The 19,520-nt window shown below is 45.9% G+C and overlaps 8 non-coding genes across 8 annotated transcripts; all 8 read right to left on the reverse strand.

Annotated features, from left to right (window-relative positions):
* Positions 1-1,879: 1,879 nt before the first annotated feature.
* LOC130324184 (U2 spliceosomal RNA) lies at positions 1,880-2,070 on the reverse strand. Its single transcript, XR_008869261.1, has one exon. It is a non-coding gene; the product is annotated as a U2 spliceosomal RNA (small nuclear RNA).
* Positions 2,071-4,139: 2,069 nt separating this feature from the next.
* LOC130324195 (U2 spliceosomal RNA) lies at positions 4,140-4,330 on the reverse strand. The gene has a single exon (XR_008869270.1). It is a non-coding gene; the product is annotated as a U2 spliceosomal RNA (small nuclear RNA).
* Positions 4,331-6,410: 2,080 nt separating this feature from the next.
* Positions 6,411-6,601, reverse strand: LOC130324196 (U2 spliceosomal RNA). The gene has a single exon (XR_008869271.1). It is a non-coding gene; the product is annotated as a U2 spliceosomal RNA (small nuclear RNA).
* Positions 6,602-8,683: 2,082 nt separating this feature from the next.
* On the reverse strand, positions 8,684-8,874 carry LOC130324197 (U2 spliceosomal RNA). Its single transcript, XR_008869272.1, has one exon. It is a non-coding gene; the product is annotated as a U2 spliceosomal RNA (small nuclear RNA).
* Positions 8,875-10,948: 2,074 nt separating this feature from the next.
* Positions 10,949-11,139, reverse strand: LOC130324198 (U2 spliceosomal RNA). The gene has a single exon (XR_008869273.1). It is a non-coding gene; the product is annotated as a U2 spliceosomal RNA (small nuclear RNA).
* Positions 11,140-13,222: 2,083 nt separating this feature from the next.
* On the reverse strand, positions 13,223-13,413 carry LOC130324185 (U2 spliceosomal RNA). Its single transcript, XR_008869262.1, has one exon. It is a non-coding gene; the product is annotated as a U2 spliceosomal RNA (small nuclear RNA).
* Positions 13,414-15,504: 2,091 nt separating this feature from the next.
* LOC130324186 (U2 spliceosomal RNA) lies at positions 15,505-15,695 on the reverse strand. Its single transcript, XR_008869263.1, has one exon. It is a non-coding gene; the product is annotated as a U2 spliceosomal RNA (small nuclear RNA).
* A 2,071-nt stretch (positions 15,696-17,766) lies between these two features.
* On the reverse strand, positions 17,767-17,957 carry LOC130324187 (U2 spliceosomal RNA). The gene has a single exon (XR_008869264.1). It is a non-coding gene; the product is annotated as a U2 spliceosomal RNA (small nuclear RNA).
* Between the last annotated feature and the right edge of the window lie 1,563 nt (positions 17,958-19,520).

A 19,520-nucleotide genomic window follows, 5' to 3' on the forward strand; every position in this document is an offset into this window, starting at 1 on the left:
TTAAATGCAATCCATAACCCAGATTTGCCAGGAACCCTTCTTACTCCTCCTACTTGCATGTGACACTGGGCTTAGGATCTGCATAGGAAACACACACACAAGCACACACCTACCTTTGTTGCCTGCAGATGCCTCCTTGGCTGTCCCCAAACGGTATCAAACCAACACCCACGGGAAGCTGTAAGCATAGAGGACATGCCTGCACCCCATTGGACTTACCTGTGTGGGTTAAATCCGGGTTATTTGACAACCTATGGCGGTGATGGTTCTGCTCAGGCAGAGCAGTGCTGATGCTCCTCATAAAGCTGTCGCTGCTGTGAAGGTTCTAGGTGACATCACAAATCCCTATGGTTACATACACAACAAAGCTGGGTTGTTGTTGTTTACACTCTGCAAGGCCTGTGGAAGTGAGTGACATCATAGCACTGTAGTTCTGAGGGTTCTAGATGGATGCAACAATCTCCTGTTGCTTCTATGAAGGCCATAATAGACGACATCACCAAACAGCTCCATAGTCACATACACAGCAAAGGAGAGATGTTGTTTACACCTAGTGATGTCAGTGGTATTGAGTGACATCACAGCACAGTGCTAAGGCTCCTGGGCCTGGACACAGCAGCGGCTGCAATATCTCAACGGAGAATACGTTTATATATATGTGTGTGTGTGCGCGTATATATATATATATATATATATATATATATATATATATATATATTTCTCCGCCGAAATCACTTTTAAACCCATTTCCACCTTTTTTTCCCTTCTCTTCCTCTTACTTTTTTTTCACGTTTTTTTACGTTTTTCTCCTTTTCGCCTCTTTTCTGGGCGTATTATTCTTCTTTTTCTTCTTTTTTTTCGTCTAATGCATACCCCATCAGTGCAGCAATGCTTATTCAATACCGCCAGCAGATGGAGACACTGGGGGATAATTTTCTAAGGATTTATACTGATTTTTCCTGTCTGAATTTGTCGCACAGAAAGTTGCAGGCCAAATATGTGTGACATTTCTGCGACTTTAGCTTCTAGAGCATTTTTACAACATTATACATAGGTGCTGAATACATAAAAAGCGACTGTTCAGCGACAGACAAGTCGCATCGGCTGAAAGTAGGCCAGAATGTCAGTCCATGTTGGAGCAGGTTTAGATACAGTCTAAAGTATAGATCTCAAAGTCTGTGCACAGAATTTAGCAAGGGCCTCGCACCTTCTGATGCATCAGGTAGGTGCACAATAGCATAGCCTAACCCTCTGTACTTTGGTCTATATTGATGCGGGACATAGACAGCCAGCTGATGACCAATCCATTAGTGCAATGGATGGCTGGAAGCATTTGTCTTTGCCTTTGCAATACCACAGAAGCAATGCATGGTCAATGTACAGCAATGACACACCTGTGTGAACAGCCAGGAGACCCCCCCCCCCCCCCCCATGTTATGTTACATAGTTACATAGTTAGTACGGTCGAAAAAAGACATATGTCCATCAAGTTCAACCAGGGAATTAAGGGGTAGGGGTGTGGCGCGATATTGGGGAAGGGATGAGATTTTATATTTCTTCATAAGCATTAATCTTATTTTGTCAATTAGGAACATTCAGCACCCACCCGCTATCAAGGCAGCTGCCTATCATGTCATGCCCTACCTGCACAGGTGTGCTGGCTACTCAAATGATCCAATTAAGGAGGCCATTTAGTCAGCAGCAGCAGAAGTCCTGTGCCTGGACGCTCCAACAGCGGCCAGACACAAGCAGAAGCAGCAGCAGCAGCACCACCTTTTGTTTTTTGGCTGCAGCAGCAAGGCCCACAGGGCTGGCTAGCTGGCTAGCCAGCAAGCAGGTAGCAATGAAAGTAGGAATCTTTCTTTTTAACCCTGTAAGGGGGTGGTGCACTGTACCCGAAGATACTGCCATATCGGGTCAATGCATAGGGCGACGGAAGCAAGCTTCGAAATCGGCCCCCGTTCTCAAAAATCCATTTAATATATGGTCCCCAGATAGGGGACGTATCAGATATTAAACTGATAAGAACAGATACTACACTTGATCTTAGCCAAAAGGCCGAGAAGCGATAACCGTGAAAGGGGCGGGCCCAACAAGGTCCCCTTCATGGGCACTATCACTGCTTGCTGTCAGGGAGGCTGCCAGACAATTTTCCATGCACACTCTGGGCTGGGGGGCAGTCAACCACCAGTACACACAGCAGAACCTAAACCCATACCATTATTGCTAAGCAGCAAGACAGGGGCCCATTGCACTCCCACGGGGCCTTTTTAAATGCAATCCATAACCCGGATTTGCCAGGAACCCTTCTTACTCCTCCTACTTGCATGTGACACTGGGCTTAGGATCTGCATAGGAAACACACACACAAGCACACACCTACCTTTGTTGCCTGCAGATGCCTCCTTGGCTGTCCCCAAACGGTATCAAACCAACACCCACGGGAAGCTGTAAGCATAGAGGACATGCCTGCACCCCATTGGACTTACCTGTGTGGGTTAAATCCGGGTTATTTGACAACCTATGGCGGTGATGGTTCTGCTCAGGCAGAGCAGTGCTGATGCTCCTCATAAAGCTGTCGCTGCTGTGAAGGTTCTAGGTGACATCACAAATCCCTATGGTTACATACACAACAAAGCTGGGTTGTTGTTGTTTACACTCTGCAAGGTCTGTGGAAGTGAGTGACATCATAGCACTGTAGTTCTGAGGGTTCTAGATGGATGCAACAATCTCCTGTTGCTTCTATGAAGGCCATAATAGACGACATCACCAAACAGCTCCATAGTCACATACACAGCAAAGGAGAGATGTTGTTTACACCTAGTGATGTCAGTGGTATTGAGTGACATCACAGCACAGTGCTAAGGCTCCTGGGCCTGGACACAGCAGCGGCTGCAATATCTCAACGGAGAATATGTTTATATATATGTGTGTGTGTGCGCGTATATATATATATATATATATATATATATATATTTCTCCGCCGAAATCACTTTTAAACCCATTTCCACCTTTTTTTCCCTTCTCTTCCTCTTACTTTTTTTTCACGTTTTTTTACGTTTTTCTCCTTTTCGCCTCTTTTCTGGGCGTATTATTCTTCTTTTTCTTCTTTTTTTTCGTCTAATGCATACCCCATCAGTGCAGCAATGCTTATTCAATACCGCCAGCAGATGGAGACACTGGGGGATAATTTTCTAAGGATTTATACTGATTTTTCCTGTCTGAATTTGTCGCACAGAAAGTTGCAGGCCAAATATGTGTGACATTTCTGCGACTTTAGCTTCTAGAGCATTTTTACAACATTATACATAGGTGCTGAATACATAAAAAGCGACTGTTCAGCGACAGACAAGTCGCATCGGCTGAAAGTAGGCCAGAATGTCAGTCCATGTTGGAGCAGGTTTAGATACAGTCTAAAGTATAGATCTCAAAGTCTGTGCACAGAATTTAGCAAGGGCCTCGCACCTTCTGATGCATCAGGTAGGTGCACAATAGCATAGCCTAACCCTCTGTACTTTGGTCTATATTGATGCGGGACATAGACAGCCAGCTGATGACCAATCCATTAGTGCAATGGATGGCTGGAAGCATTTGTCTTTGCCTTTGCAATACCACAGAAGCAATGCATGGTCAATGTACAGCAATGACACACCTGTGTGAACAGCCAGGAGACCCCCCCCCCCCCCCCCCCATGTTATGTTACATAGTTACATAGTTAGTACGGTCGAAAAAAGACATATGTCCATCAAGTTCAACCAGGGAATTAAGGGGTAGGGGTGTGGCGCGATATTGGGGAAGGGATGAGATTTTATATTTCTTCATAAGCATTAATCTTATTTTGTCAATTAGGAACATTCAGCACCCACCCGCTATCAAGGCAGCTGCCTATCATGTCATGCCCTACCTGCACAGGTGTGCTGGCTACTCAAATGATCCAATTAAGGAGGCCATTTAGTCAGCAGCAGCAGAAGTCCTGTGCCTGGACGCTCCAACAGCGGCCAGACACAAGCAGAAGCAGCAGCAGCAGCACCACCTTTTGTTTTTTGGCTGCAGCAGCAAGGCCCACAGGGCTGGCTAGCTGGCTAGCCAGCAAGCAGGTAGCAATGAAAGTAGGAATCTTTCTTTTTAACCCTGTAAGGGGGTGGTGCACTGTACCCGAAGATACTGCCATATCGGGTCAATGCATAGGGCGACGGAAGCAAGCTTCGAAATCGGCCCCCGTTCTCAAAAATCCATTTAATATATGGTCCCCAGATAGGGGACGTATCAGATATTAAACTGATAAGAACAGATACTACACTTGATCTTAGCCAAAAGGCCGAGAAGCGATAACCGTGAAAGGGGCGGGCCCAACAAGGTCCCCTTCATGGGCACTATCACTGCTTGCTGTCAGGGAGGCTGCCAGACAATTTTCCATGCACACTCTGGGCTGGGGGGCAGTCAACCACCAGTACACACAGCAGAACCTAAACCCATACCATTATTGCTAAGCAGCAAGACAGGGGCCCATTGCACTCCCACGGGGCCTTTTTAAATGCAATCCATAACCCGGATTTGCCAGGAACCCTTCTTACTCCTCCTACTTGCATGTGACACTGGGCTTAGGATCTGCATAGGAAACACACACACAAGCACACACCTACCTTTGTTGCCTGCAGATGCCTCCTTGGCTGTCCCCAAACGGTATCAAACCAACACCCACGGGAAGCTGTAAGCATAGAGGACATGCCTGCACCCCATTGGACTTACCTGTGTGGGTTAAATCCGGGTTATTTGACAACCTATGGCGGTGATGGTTCTGCTCAGGCAGAGCAGTGCTGATGCTCCTCATAAAGCTGTCGCTGCTGTGAAGGTTCTAGGTGACATCACAAATCCCTATGGTTACATACACAACAAAGCTGGGTTGTTGTTGTTTACACTCTGCAAGGCCTGTGGAAGTGAGTGACATCATAGCACTGTAGTTCTGAGGGTTCTAGATGGATGCAACAATCTCCTGTTGCTTCTATGAAGGCCATAATAGACGACATCACCAAACAGCTCCATAGTCACATACACAGCAAAGGAGAGATGTTGTTTACACCTAGTGATGTCAGTGGTATTGAGTGACATCACAGCACAGTGCTAAGGCTCCTGGGCCTGGACACAGCAGCGGCTGCAATATCTCAACGGAGAATACGTTTATATATATGTGTGTGTGTGCGCGTATATATATATATATATATATATATATATATATATATATATATTTCTCCGCCGAAATCACTTTTAAACCCATTTCCACCTTTTTTTCCCTTCTCTTCCTCTTACTTTTTTTTCACGTTTTTTTACGTTTTTCTCCTTTTCGCCTCTTTTCTGGGCGTATTATTCTTCTTTTTCTTCTTTTTTTTCGTCTAATGCATACCCCATCAGTGCAGCAATGCTTATTCAATACCGCCAGCAGATGGAGACACTGGGGGATAATTTTCTAAGGATTTATACTGATTTTTCCTGTCTGAATTTGTCGCACAGAAAGTTGCAGGCCAAATATGTGTGACATTTCTGCGACTTTAGCTTCTAGAGCATTTTTACAACATTATACATAGGTGCTGAATACATAAAAAGCGACTGTTCAGCGACAGACAAGTCGCATCGGCTGAAAGTAGGCCAGAATGTCAGTCCATGTTGGAGCAGGTTTAGATACAGTCTAAAGTATAGATCTCAAAGTCTGTGCACAGAATTTAGCAAGGGCCTCGCACCTTCTGATGCATCAGGTAGGTGCACAATAGCATAGCCTAACCCTCTGTACTTTGGTCTATATTGATGCGGGACATAGACAGCCAGCTGATGACCAATCCATTAGTGCAATGGATGGCTGGAAGCATTTGTCTTTGCCTTTGCAATACCACAGAAGCAATGCATGGTCAATGTACAGCAATGACACACCTGTGTGAACAGCCAGGAGACCCCCCCCCCCCCCCCCCCCATGTTATGTTACATAGTTACATAGTTAGTACGGTCGAAAAAAGACATATGTCCATCAAGTTCAACCAGGGAATTAAGGGGTAGGGGTGTGGCGCGATATTGGGGAAGGGATGAGATTTTATATTTCTTCATAAGCATTAATCTTATTTTGTCAATTAGGAACATTCAGCACCCACCCGCTATCAAGGCAGCTGCCTATCATGTCATGCCCTACCTGCACAGGTGTGCTGGCTACTCAAATGATCCAATTAAGGAGGCCATTTAGTCAGCAGCAGCAGAAGTCCTGTGCCTGGACGCTCCAACAGCGGCCAGACACAAGCAGAAGCAGCAGCAGCAGCACCACCTTTTGTTTTTTGGCTGCAGCAGCAAGGCCCACAGGGCTGGCTAGCTGGCTAGCCAGCAAGCAGGTAGCAATGAAAGTAGGAATCTTTCTTTTTAACCCTGTAAGGGGGTGGTGCACTGTACCCGAAGATACTGCCATATCGGGTCAATGCATAGGGCGACGGAAGCAAGCTTCGAAATCGGCCCCCGTTCTCAAAAATCCATTTAATATATGGTCCCCAGATAGGGGACGTATCAGATATTAAACTGATAAGAACAGATACTACACTTGATCTTAGCCAAAAGGCCGAGAAGCGATAACCGTGAAAGGGGCGGGCCCAACAAGGTCCCCTTCATGGGCACTATCACTGCTTGCTGTCAGGGAGGCTGCCAGACAATTTTCCATGCACACTCTGGGCTGGGGGGCAGTCAACCACCAGTACACACAGCAGAACCTAAACCCATACCATTATTGCTAAGCAGCAAGACAGGGGCCCATTGCACTCCCACGGGGCCTTTTTAAATGCAATCCATAACCCGGATTTGCCAGGAACCCTTCTTACTCCTCCTACTTGCATGTGACACTGGGCTTAGGATCTGCATAGGAAACACACACACAAGCACACACCTACCTTTGTTGCCTGCAGATGCCTCCTTGGCTGTCCCCAAACGGTATCAAACCAACACCCACGGGAAGCTGTAAGCATAGAGGACATGCCTGCACCCCATTGGACTTACCTGTGTGGGTTAAATCCGGGTTATTTGACAACCTATGGCGGTGATGGTTCTGCTCAGGCAGAGCAGTGCTGATGCTCCTCATAAAGCTGTCGCTGCTGTGAAGGTTCTAGGTGACATCACAAATCCCTATGGTTACATACACAACAAAGCTGGGTTGTTGTTGTTTACACTCTGCAAGGCCTGTGGAAGTGAGTGACATCATAGCACTGTAGTTCTGAGGGTTCTAGATGGATGCAACAATCTCCTGTTGCTTCTATGAAGGCCATAATAGACGACATCACCAAACAGCTCCATAGTCACATACACAGCAAAGGAGAGATGTTGTTTACACCTAGTGATGTCAGTGGTATTGAGTGACATCACAGCACAGTGCTAAGGCTCCTGGGCCTGGACACAGCAGCGGCTGCAATATCTCAACGGAGAATACGTTTATATATATGTGTGTGTGTGCGCGTATATATATATATATATATATATATATATATATATATATATATATATATTTCTCCGCCGAAATCACTTTTAAACCCATTTCCACCTTTTTTTCCCTTCTCTTCCTCTTACTTTTTTTTCACGTTTTTTTACGTTTTTCTCCTTTTCGCCTCTTTTCTGGGCGTATTATTCTTCTTTTTCTTCTTTTTTTTCGTCTAATGCATACCCCATCAGTGCAGCAATGCTTATTCAATACCGCCAGCAGATGGAGACACTGGGGGATAATTTTCTAAGGATTTATACTGATTTTTCCTGTCTGAATTTGTCGCACAGAAAGTTGCAGGCCAAATATGTGTGACATTTCTGCGACTTTAGCTTCTAGAGCATTTTTACAACATTATACATAGGTGCTGAATACATAAAAAGCGACTGTTCAGCGACAGACAAGTCGCATCGGCTGAAAGTAGGCCAGAATGTCAGTCCATGTTGGAGCAGGTTTAGATACAGTCTAAAGTATAGATCTCAAAGTCTGTGCACAGAATTTAGCAAGGGCCTCGCACCTTCTGATGCATCAGGTAGGTGCACAATAGCATAGCCTAACCCTCTGTACTTTGGTCTATATTGATGCGGGACATAGACAGCCAGCTGATGACCAATCCATTAGTGCAATGGATGGCTGGAAGCATTTGTCTTTGCCTTTGCAATACCACAGAAGCAATGCATGGTCAATGTACAGCAATGACACACCTGTGTGAACAGCCAGGAGACCCCCCCCCCCCCCCCATGTTATGTTACATAGTTACATAGTTAGTACGGTCGAAAAAAGACATATGTCCATCAAGTTCAACCAGGGAATTAAGGGGTAGGGGTGTGGCGCGATATTGGGGAAGGGATGAGATTTTATATTTCTTCATAAGCATTAATCTTATTTTGTCAATTAGGAACATTCAGCACCCACCCGCTATCAAGGCAGCTGCCTATCATGTCATGCCCTACCTGCACAGGTGTGCTGGCTACTCAAATGATCCAATTAAGGAGGCCATTTAGTCAGCAGCAGCAGAAGTCCTGTGCCTGGACGCTCCAACAGCGGCCAGACACAAGCAGAAGCAGCAGCAGCAGCACCACCTTTTGTTTTTTGGCTGCAGCAGCAAGGCCCACAGGGCTGGCTAGCTGGCTAGCCAGCAAGCAGGTAGCAATGAAAGTAGGAATCTTTCTTTTTAACCCTGTAAGGGGGTGGTGCACTGTACCCGAAGATACTGCCATATCGGGTCAATGCATAGGGCGACGGAAGCAAGCTTCGAAATCGGCCCCCGTTCTCAAAAATCCATTTAATATATGGTCCCCAGATAGGGGACGTATCAGATATTAAACTGATAAGAACAGATACTACACTTGATCTTAGCCAAAAGGCCGAGAAGCGATAACCGTGAAAGGGGCGGGCCCAACAAGGTCCCCTTCATGGGCACTATCACTGCTTGCTGTCAGGGAGGCTGCCAGACAATTTTCCATGCACACTCTGGGCTGGGGGGCAGTCAACCACCAGTACACACAGCAGAACCTAAACCCATACCATTATTGCTAAGCAGCAAGACAGGGGCCCATTGCACTCCCACGGGGCCTTTTTAAATGCAATCCATAACCCGGATTTGCCAGGAACCCTTCTTACTCCTCCTACTTGCATGTGACACTGGGCTTAGGATCTGCATAGGAAACACACACACAAGCACACACCTACCTTTGTTGCCTGCAGATGCCTCCTTGGCTGTCCCCAAACGGTATCAAACCAACACCCACGGGAAGCTGTAAGCATAGAGGACATGCCTGCACCCCATTGGACTTACCTGTGTGGGTTAAATCCGGGTTATTTGACAACCTATGGCGGTGATGGTTCTGCTCAGGCAGAGCAGTGCTGATGCTCCTCATAAAGCTGTCGCTGCTGTGAAGGTTCTAGGTGACATCACAAATCCCTATGGTTACATACACAACAAAGCTGGGTTGTTGTTGTTTACACTCTGCAAGGCCTGTGGAAGTGAGTGACATCATAGCACTGTAGTTCTGAGGGTTCTAGATGGATGCAACAATCTCCTGTTGCTTCTATGAAGGCCATAATAGACGACATCACCAAACAGCTCCATAGTCACATACACAGCAAAGGAGAGATGTTGTTTACACCTAGTGATGTCAGTGGTATTGAGTGACATCACAGCACAGTGCTAAGGCTCCTGGGCCTGGACACAGCAGCAGCTGCAATATCTCAACGGAGAATACGTTTATATATATGTGTGTGTGTGCGCGTATATATATATATATATATATATATATATATATATATATTTCTCCGCCGAAATCACTTTTAAACCCATTTCCACCTTTTTTTCCCTTCTCTTCCTCTTACTTTTTTTTCACGTTTTTTTACGTTTTTCTCCTTTTCGCCTCTTTTCTGGGCGTATTATTCTTCTTTTTCTTCTTTTTTTTCGTCTAATGCATACCCCATCAGTGCAGCAATGCTTATTCAATACCGCCAGCAGATGGAGACACTGGGGGATAATTTTCTAAGGATTTATACTGATTTTTCCTGTCTGAATTTGTCGCACAGAAAGTTGCAGGCCAAATATGTGTGACATTTCTGCGACTTTAGCTTCTAGAGCATTTTTACAACATTATACATAGGTGCTGAATACATAAAAAGCGACTGTTCAGCGACAGACAAGTCGCATCGGCTGAAAGTAGGCCAGAATGTCAGTCCATGTTGGAGCAGGTTTAGATACAGTCTAAAGTATAGATCTCAAAGTCTGTGCACAGAATTTAGCAAGGGCCTCGCACCTTCTGATGCATCAGGTAGGTGCACAATAGCATAGCCTAACCCTCTGTACTTTGGTCTATATTGATGCGGGACATAGACAGCCAGCTGATGACCAATCCATTAGTGCAATGGATGGCTGGAAGCATTTGTCTTTGCCTTTGCAATACCACAGAAGCAATGCATGGTCAATGTACAGCAATGACACACCTGTGTGAACAGCCAGGAGACCCCCCCCCCCCCCCCCCATGTTATGTTACACAGTTACATAGTTAGTACGGTCGAAAAAAGACATATGTCCATCAAGTTCAACCAGGGAATTAAGGGGTAGGGGTGTGGCGCGATATTGGGGAAGGGATGAGATTTTATATTTCTTCATAAGCATTAATCTTATTTTGTCAATTAGGAACATTCAGCACCCACCCGCTATCAAGGCAGCTGCCTATCATGTCATGCCCTACCTGCACAGGTGTGCTGGCTACTCAAATGATCCAATTAAGGAGGCCATTTAGTCAGCAGCAGCAGAAGTCCTGTGCCTGGACGCTCCAACAGCGGCCAGACACAAGCAGAAGCAGCAGCAGCAGCACCACCTTTTGTTTTTTGGCTGCAGCAGCAAGGCCCACAGGGCTGGCTAGCTGGCTAGCCAGCAAGCAGGTAGCAATGAAAGTAGGAATCTTTCTTTTTAACCCTGTAAGGGGGTGGTGCACTGTACCCGAAGATACTGCCATATCGGGTCAATGCATAGGGCGACGGAAGCAAGCTTCGAAATCGGCCCCCGTTCTCAAAAATCCATTTAATATATGGTCCCCAGATAGGGGACGTATCAGATATTAAACTGATAAGAACAGATACTACACTTGATCTTAGCCAAAAGGCCGAGAAGCGATAACCGTGAAAGGGGCGGGCCCAACAAGGTCCCCTTCATGGGCACTATCACTGCTTGCTGTCAGGGAGGCTGCCAGACAATTTTCCATGCACACTCTGGGCTGGGGGGCAGTCAACCACCAGTACACACAGCAGAACCTAAACCCATACCATTATTGCTAAGCAGCAAGACAGGGGCCCATTGCACTCCCACGGGGCCTTTTTAAATGCAATCCATAACCCGGATTTGCCAGGAACCCTTCTTACTCCTCCTACTTGCATGTGACACTGGGCTTAGGATCTGCATAGGAAACACACACACAAGCACACACCTACCTTTGTTGCCTGCAGATGCCTCCTTGGCTGTCCCCAAACGGTATCAAACCAACACCCACGGGAAGCTGTAAGCATAGAGGACATGCCTGCACCCCATTGGACTTACCTGTGTGGGTTAAATCCGGGTTATTTGACAACCTATGGCGGTGATGGTTCTGCTCAGGCAGAGCAGTGCTGATGCTCCTCATAAAGCTGTCGCTGCTGTGAAGGTTCTAGGTGACATCACAAATCCCTATGGTTACATACACAACAAAGCTGGGTTGTTGTTGTTTACACTCTGCAAGGCCTGTGGAAGTGAGTGACATCATAGCACTGTAGTTCTGAGGGTTCTAGATGGATGCAACAATCTCCTGTTGCTTCTATGAAGGCCATAATAGACGACATCACCAAACAGCTCCATAGTCACATGCACAGCAAAGGAGAGATGTTGTTTACACCTAGTGATGTCAGTGGTATTGAGTGACATCACAGCACAGTGCTAAGGCTCCTGGGCCTGGACACAGCAGCGGCTGCAATATCTCAACGGAGAATACGTTTATATATATGTGTGTGTGTGCGCGTATATATATATATATATATATATATATATATATATATATATATATATTTCTCCGCCGAAATCACTTTTAAACCCATTTCCACCTTTTTTTCTCTTCTCTTCCTCTTACTTTTTTTTCACGTTTTTTTACGTTTTTCTCCTTTTCGCCTCTTTTCTGGGCGTATTATTCTTCTTTTTCTTCTTTTTTTTCGTCTAATGCATACCCCATCAGTGCAGCAATGCTTATTCAATACCGCCAGCAGATGGAGACACTGGGGGATAATTTTCTAAGGATTTATACTGATTTTTCCTGTCTGAATTTGTCGCACAGAAAGTTGCAGGCCAAATATGTGTGACATTTCTGCGACTTTAGCTTCTAGAGCATTTTTACAACATTATACATAGGTGCTGAATACATAAAAAGCGACTGTTCAGCGACAGACAAGTCGCATCGGCTGAAAGTAGGCCAGAATGTCAGTCCATGTTGGAGCAGGTTTAGATACAGTCTAAAGTATAGATCTCAAAGTCTGTGCACAGAATTTAGCAAGGGCCTCGCACCTTCTGATGCATCAGGTAGGTGCACAATAGCATAGCCTAACCCTCTGTACTTTGGTCTATATTGATGCGGGACATAGACAGCCAGCTGATGACCAATCCATTAGTGCAATGGATGGCTGGAAGCATTTGTCTTTGCCTTTGCAATACCACAGAAGCAATGCATGGTCAATGTACAGCAATGACACACCTGTGTGAACAGCCAGGAGACCCCCCCCCCCCCCCCCCCATGTTATGTTACATAGTTACATAGTTAGTACGGTCGAAAAAAGACATATGTCCATCAAGTTCAACCAGGGAATTAAGGGGTAGGGGTGTGGCGCGATATTGGGGAAGGGATGAGATTTTATATTTCTTCATAAGCATTAATCTTATTTTGTCAATTAGGAACATTCAGCACCCACCCGCTATCAAGGCAGCTGCCTATCATGTCATGCCCTACCTGCACAGGTGTGCTGGCTACTCAAATGATCCAATTAAGGAGGCCATTTAGTCAGCAGCAGCAGAAGTCCTGTGCCTGGACGCTCCAACAGCGGCCAGACACAAGCAGAAGCAGCAGCAGCAGCACCACCTTTTGTTTTTTGGCTGCAGCAGCAAGGCCCACAGGGCTGGCTAGCTGGCTAGCCAGCAAGCAGGTAGCAATGAAAGTAGGAATCTTTCTTTTTAACCCTGTAAGGGGGTGGTGCACTGTACCCGAAGATACTGCCATATCGGGTCAATGCATAGGGCGACGGAAGCAAGCTTCGAAATCGGCCCCCGTTCTCAAAAATCCATTTAATATATGGTCCCCAGATAGGGGACGTATCAGATATTAAACTGATAAGAACAGATACTACACTTGATCTTAGCCAAAAGGCCGAGAAGCGATAACCGTGAAAGGGGCGGGCCCAACAAGGTCCCCTTCATGGGCACTATCACTGCTTGCTGTCAGGGAGGCTGCCAGACAATTTTCCATGCACACTCTGGGCTGGGGGGCAGTCAACCACCAGTACACACAGCAGAACCTAAACCCATACCATTATTGCTAAGCAGCAAGACAGGGGCCCATTGCACTCCCACGGGGCCTTTTTAAATGCAATCCATAACCCGGATTTGCCAGGAACCCTTCTTACTCCTCCTACTTGCATGTGACACTGGGCTTAGGATCTGCATAGGAAACACACACACAAGCACACACCTACCTTTGTTGCCTGCAGATGCCTCCTTGGCTGTCCCCAAACGGTATCAAACCAACACCCACGGGAAGCTGTAAGCATAGAGGACATGCCTGCACCCCATTGGACTTACCTGTGTGGGTTAAATCCGGGTTATTTGACAACCTATGGCGGTGATGGTTCTGCTCAGGCAGAGCAGTGCTGATGCTCCTCATAAAGCTGTCGCTGCTGTGAAGGTTCTAGGTGACATCACAAATCCCTATGGTTACATACACAACAAAGCTGGGTTGTTGTTGTTTACACTCTGCAAGGCCTGTGGAAGTGAGTGACATCATAGCACTGTAGTTCTGAGGGTTCTAGATGGATGCAACAATCTCCTGTTGCTTCTATGAAGGCCATAATAGACGACATCACCAAACAGCTCCATAGTCACATACACAGCAAAGGAGAGATGTTGTTTACACCTAGTGATGTCAGTGGTATTGAGTGACATCACAGCACAGTGCTAAGGCTCCTGGGCCTGGACACAGCAGCGGCTGCAATATCTCAACGGAGAATACGTTTATATATATGTGTGTGTGTGCGCGTATATATATATATATATATATATATATATATATATATATATATATATATATATATTTCTCCGCCGAAATCACTTTTAAACCCATTTCCACCTTTTTTTCCCTTCTCTTCCTCTTACTTTTTTTTCACGTTTTTTTACGTTTTTCTCCTTTTCGCCTCTTTTCTGGGCGTATTATTCTTCTTTTTCTTCTTTTTTTTCGTCTAATGCATACCCCATCAGTGCAGCAATGCTTATTCAATACCGCCAGCAGATGGAGACACTGGGGGATAATTTTCTAAGGATTTATACTGATTTTTCCTGTCTGAATTTGTCGCACAGAAAGTTGCAGGCCAAATATGTGTGACATTTCTGCGACTTTAGCTTCTAGAGCATTTTTACAACATTATACATAGGTGCTGAATACATAAAAAGCGACTGTTCAGCGACAGACAAGTCGCATCGGCTGAAAGTAGGCCAGAATGTCAGTCCATGTTGGAGCAGGTTTAGATACAGTCTAAAGTATAGATCTCAAAGTCTGTGCACAGAATTTAGCAAGGGCCTCGCACCTTCTGATGCATCAGGTAGGTGCACAATAGCATAGCCTAACCCTCTGTACTTTGGTCTATATTGATGCGGGACATAGACAGCCAGCTGATGACCAATCCATTAGTGCAATGGATGGCTGGAAGCATTTGTCTTTGCCTTTGCAATACCACAGAAGCAATGCATGGTCAATGTACAGCAATGACACACCTGTGTGAACAGCCAGGAGACCCCCCCCCCCCCCCCCCCATGTTATGTTACATAGTTACATAGTTAGTACGGTCGAAAAAAGACATATGTCCATCAAGTTCAACCAGGGAATTAAGGGGTAGGGGTGTGGCGCGATATTGGGGAAGGGATGAGATTTTATATTTCTTCATAAGCATTAATCTTATTTTGTCAATTAGGAACATTCAGCACCCACCCGCTATCAAGGCAGCTGCCTATCATGTCATGCCCTACCTGCACAGGTGTGCTGGCTACTCAAATGATCCAATTAAGGAGGCCATTTAGTCAGCAGCAGCAGAAGTCCTGTGCCTGGACGCTCCAACAGCGGCCAGACACAAGCAGAAGCAGCAGCAGCAGCACCACCTTTTGTTTTTTGGCTGCAGCAGCAAGGCCCACAGGGCTGGCTAGCTGGCTAGCCAGCAAGCAGGTAGCAATGAAAGTAGGAATCTTTCTTTTTAACCCTGTAAGGGGGTGGTGCACTGTACCCGAAGATACTGCCATATCGGGTCAATGCATAGGGCGACGGAAGCAAGCTTCGAAATCGGCCCCCGTTCTCAAAAATCCATTTAATATATGGTCCCCAGATAGGGGACGTATCAGATATTAAACTGATAAGAACAGATACTACACTTGATCTTAGCCAAAAGGCCGAGAAGCGATAACCGTGAAAGGGGCGGGCCCAACAAGGTCCCCTTCATGGGCACTATCACTGCTTGCTGTCAGGGAGGCTGCCAGACAATTTTCCATGCACACTCTGGGCTGGGGGGCAGTCAACCACCAGTACACACAGCAGAACCTAAACCCATACCATTATTGCTAAGCAGCAAGACAGGGGCCCATTGCACTCCCACGGGGCCTTTTTAAATGCAATCCATAACCCGGATTTGCCAGGAACCCTTCTTACTCCTCCTACTTGCATGTGACACTGGGCTTAGGATCTGCATAGGAAACACACACACAAGCACACACCTACCTTTGTTGCCTGCAGATGCCTCCTTGGCTGTCCCCAAACGGTATCAAACCAACACCCACGGGAAGCTGTAAGCATAGAGGACATGCCTGCACCCCATTGGACTTACCTGTGTGGGTTAAATCCGGGTTATTTGACAACCTATGGCGGTGATGGTTCTGCTCAGGCAGAGCAGTGCTGATGCTCCTCATAAAGCTGTCGCTGCTGTGAAGGTTCTAGGTGACATCACAAATCCCTATGGTTACATACACAACAAAGCTGGGTTGTTGTTGTTTACACTCTGCAAGGCCTGTGGAAGTGAGTGACATCATAGCACTGTAGTTCTGAGGGTTCTAGATGGATGCAACAATCTCCTGTTGCTTCTATGAAGGCCATAATAGACGACATCACCAAACAGCTCCATAGTCACATACACAGCAAAGGAGAGATGTTGTTTACACCTAGTGATGTCAGTGGTATTGAGTGACATCACAGCACAGTGCTAAGGCTCCTGGGCCTGGACACAGCAGCGGCTGCAATATCTCAACGGAGAATACGTTTATATATATGTGTGTGTGTGCGCGTATATATATATATATATATATATATATATATATTTCTCCGCCGAAATCACTTTTAAACCCATTTCCACCTTTTTTTCCCTTCTCTTCCTCTTACTTTTTTTTCACGTTTTTTTACGTTTTTCTCCTTTTCGCCTCTTTTCTGGGCGTATTATTCTTCTTTTTCTTCTTTTTTTTCGTCTAATGCATACCCCATCAGTGCAGCAATGCTTATTCAATACCGCCAGCAGATGGAGACACTGGGGGATAATTTTCTAAGGATTTATACTGATTTTTCCTGTCTGAATTTGTCGCACAGAAAGTTGCAGGCCAAATATGTGTGACATTTCTGCGACTTTAGCTTCTAGAGCATTTTTACAACATTATACATAGGTGCTGAATACATAAAAAGCGACTGTTCAGCGACAGACAAGTCGCATCGGCTGAAAGTAGGCCAGAATGTCAGTCCATGTTGGAGCAGGTTTAGATACAGTCTAAAGTATAGATCTCAAAGTCTGTGCACAGAATTTAGCAAGGGCCTCGCACCTTCTGATGCATCAGGTAGGTGCACAATAGCATAGCCTAACCCTCTGTACTTTGGTCTATATTGATGCGGGACATAGACAGCCAGCTGATGACCAATCCATTAGTGCAATGGATGGCTGGAAGCATTTGTCTTTGCCTTTGCAATACCACAGAAGCAATGCATGGTCAATGTACAGCAATGACACACCTGTGTGAACAGCCAGGAGACCCCCCCCCCCCCCCCCCCCCATGTTATGTTACATAGTTACATAGTTAGTACGGTCGAAAAAAGACATATGTCCATCAAGTTCAACCAGGGAATTAAGGGGTAGGGGTGTGGCGCGATATTGGGGAAGGGATGAGATTTTATATTTCTTCATAAGCATTAATCTTATTTTGTCAATTAGGAACATTCAGCACCCACCCGCTATCAAGGCAGCTGCCTATCATGTCATGCCCTACCTGCACAGGTGTGCTGGCTACTCAAATGATCCAATTAAGGAGGCCATTTAGTCAGCAGCAGCAGAAGTCCTGTGCCTGGACGCTCCAACAGCGGCCAGACACAAGCAGAAGCAGCAGCAGCAGCACCACCTTTTGTTTTTTGGCTGCAGCAGCAAGGCCCACAGGGCTGGCTAGCTGGCTAGCCAGCAAGCAGGTAGCAATGAAAGTAGGAATCTTTCTTTTTAACCCTGTAAGGGGGTGGTGCACTGTACCCGAAGATACTGCCATATCGGGTCAATGCATAGGGCGACGGAAGCAAGCTTCGAAATCGGCCCCCGTTCTCAAAAATCCATTTAATATATGGTCCCCAGATAGGGGACGTATCAGATATTAAACTGATAAGAACAGATACTACACTTGATCTTAGCCAAAAGGCCGAGAAGCGATAACCGTGAAAGGGGCGGGCCCAACAAGGTCCCCTTCATGGGCACTATCACTGCTTGCTGTCAGGGAGGCTGCCAGACAATTTTCCATGCACACTCTGGGCTGGGGGGCAGTCAACCACCAGTACACACAGCAGAACCTAAACCCATACCATTATTGCTAAGCAGCAAGACAGGGGCCCATTGCACTCCCACGGGGCCTTTTTAAATGCAATCCATAACCCGGATTTGCCAGGAACCCTTCTTACTCCTCCTACTTGCATGTGACACTGGGCTTAGGATCTGCATAGGAAACACACACACAAGCACACACCTACCTTTGTTGCCTGCAGATGCCTCCTTGGCTGTCCCCAAACGGTATCAAACCAACACCCACGGGAAGCTGTAAGCATAGAGGACATGCCTGCACCCCATTGGACTTACCTGTGTGGGTTAAATCCGGGTTATTTGACAACCTATGGCGGTGATGGTTCTGCTCAGGCAGAGCAGTGCTGATGCTCCTCATAAAGCTGTCGCTGCTGTGAAGGTTCTAGGTGACATCACAAATCCCTATGGTTACATACACAACAAAGCTGGGTTGTTGTTGTTTACACTCTGCAAGGCCTGTGGAAGTGAGTGACATCATAGCACTGTAGTTCTGAGGGTTCTAGATGGATGCAACAATCTCCTGTTGCTTCTATGAAGGCCATAATAGACGACATCACCAAACAGCTCCATAGTCACATACACAGCAAAGGAGAGATGTTGTTTACACCTAGTGATGTCAGTGGTATTGAGTGACATCACAGCACAGTGCTAAGGCTCCTGGGCCTGGACACAGCAGCGGCTGCAATATCTCAACGGAGAATACGTTTATATATATGTGTGTGTGTGCGCGTATATATATATATATATATATATATATATATATATATATATATTTCTCCGCCGAAATCACTTTTAAACCCATTTCCACCTTTTTTTCCCTTCTCTTCCTCTTACTTTTTTTTCACGTTTTTTTACGTTTTTCTCCTTTTCGCCTCTTTTCTGGGCGTATTATTCTTCTTTTTCTTCTTTTTTTTCGTCTAATGCATACCCCATCAGTGCAGCAATGCTTATTCAATACCGCCAGCAGATGGAGACACTGGGGGATAATTTTCTAAGGATTTATACTGATTTTTCCTGTCTGAATTTGTCGCACAGAAAGTTGCAGGCCAAATATGTGTGACATTTCTGCGACTTTAGCTTCTAGAGCATTTTTACAACATTATACATAGGTGCTGAATACATAAAAAGCGACTGTTCAGCGACAGACAAGTCGCATCGGCTGAAAGTAGGCCAGAATGTCAGTCCATGTTGGAGCAGGTTTAGATACAGTCTAAAGTATAGATCTCAAAGTCTGTGCACAGAATTTAGCAAGGGCCTCGCACCTTCTGATGCATCAGGTAGGTGCACAATAGCATAGCCTAACCCTCTGTACTTTGGTCTATATTGATGCGGGACATAGACAGCCAGCTGATGACCAATCCATTAGTGCAATGGATGGCTGGAAGCATTTGTCTTTGCCTTTGCAATACCACAGAAGCAA

Source organism: Hyla sarda, unplaced genomic scaffold (genome assembly GCF_029499605.1).
Source record: "Hyla sarda isolate aHylSar1 unplaced genomic scaffold, aHylSar1.hap1 scaffold_2601, whole genome shotgun sequence".
Taxonomy (NCBI): Eukaryota; Metazoa; Chordata; class Amphibia; order Anura; family Hylidae; genus Hyla; species Hyla sarda.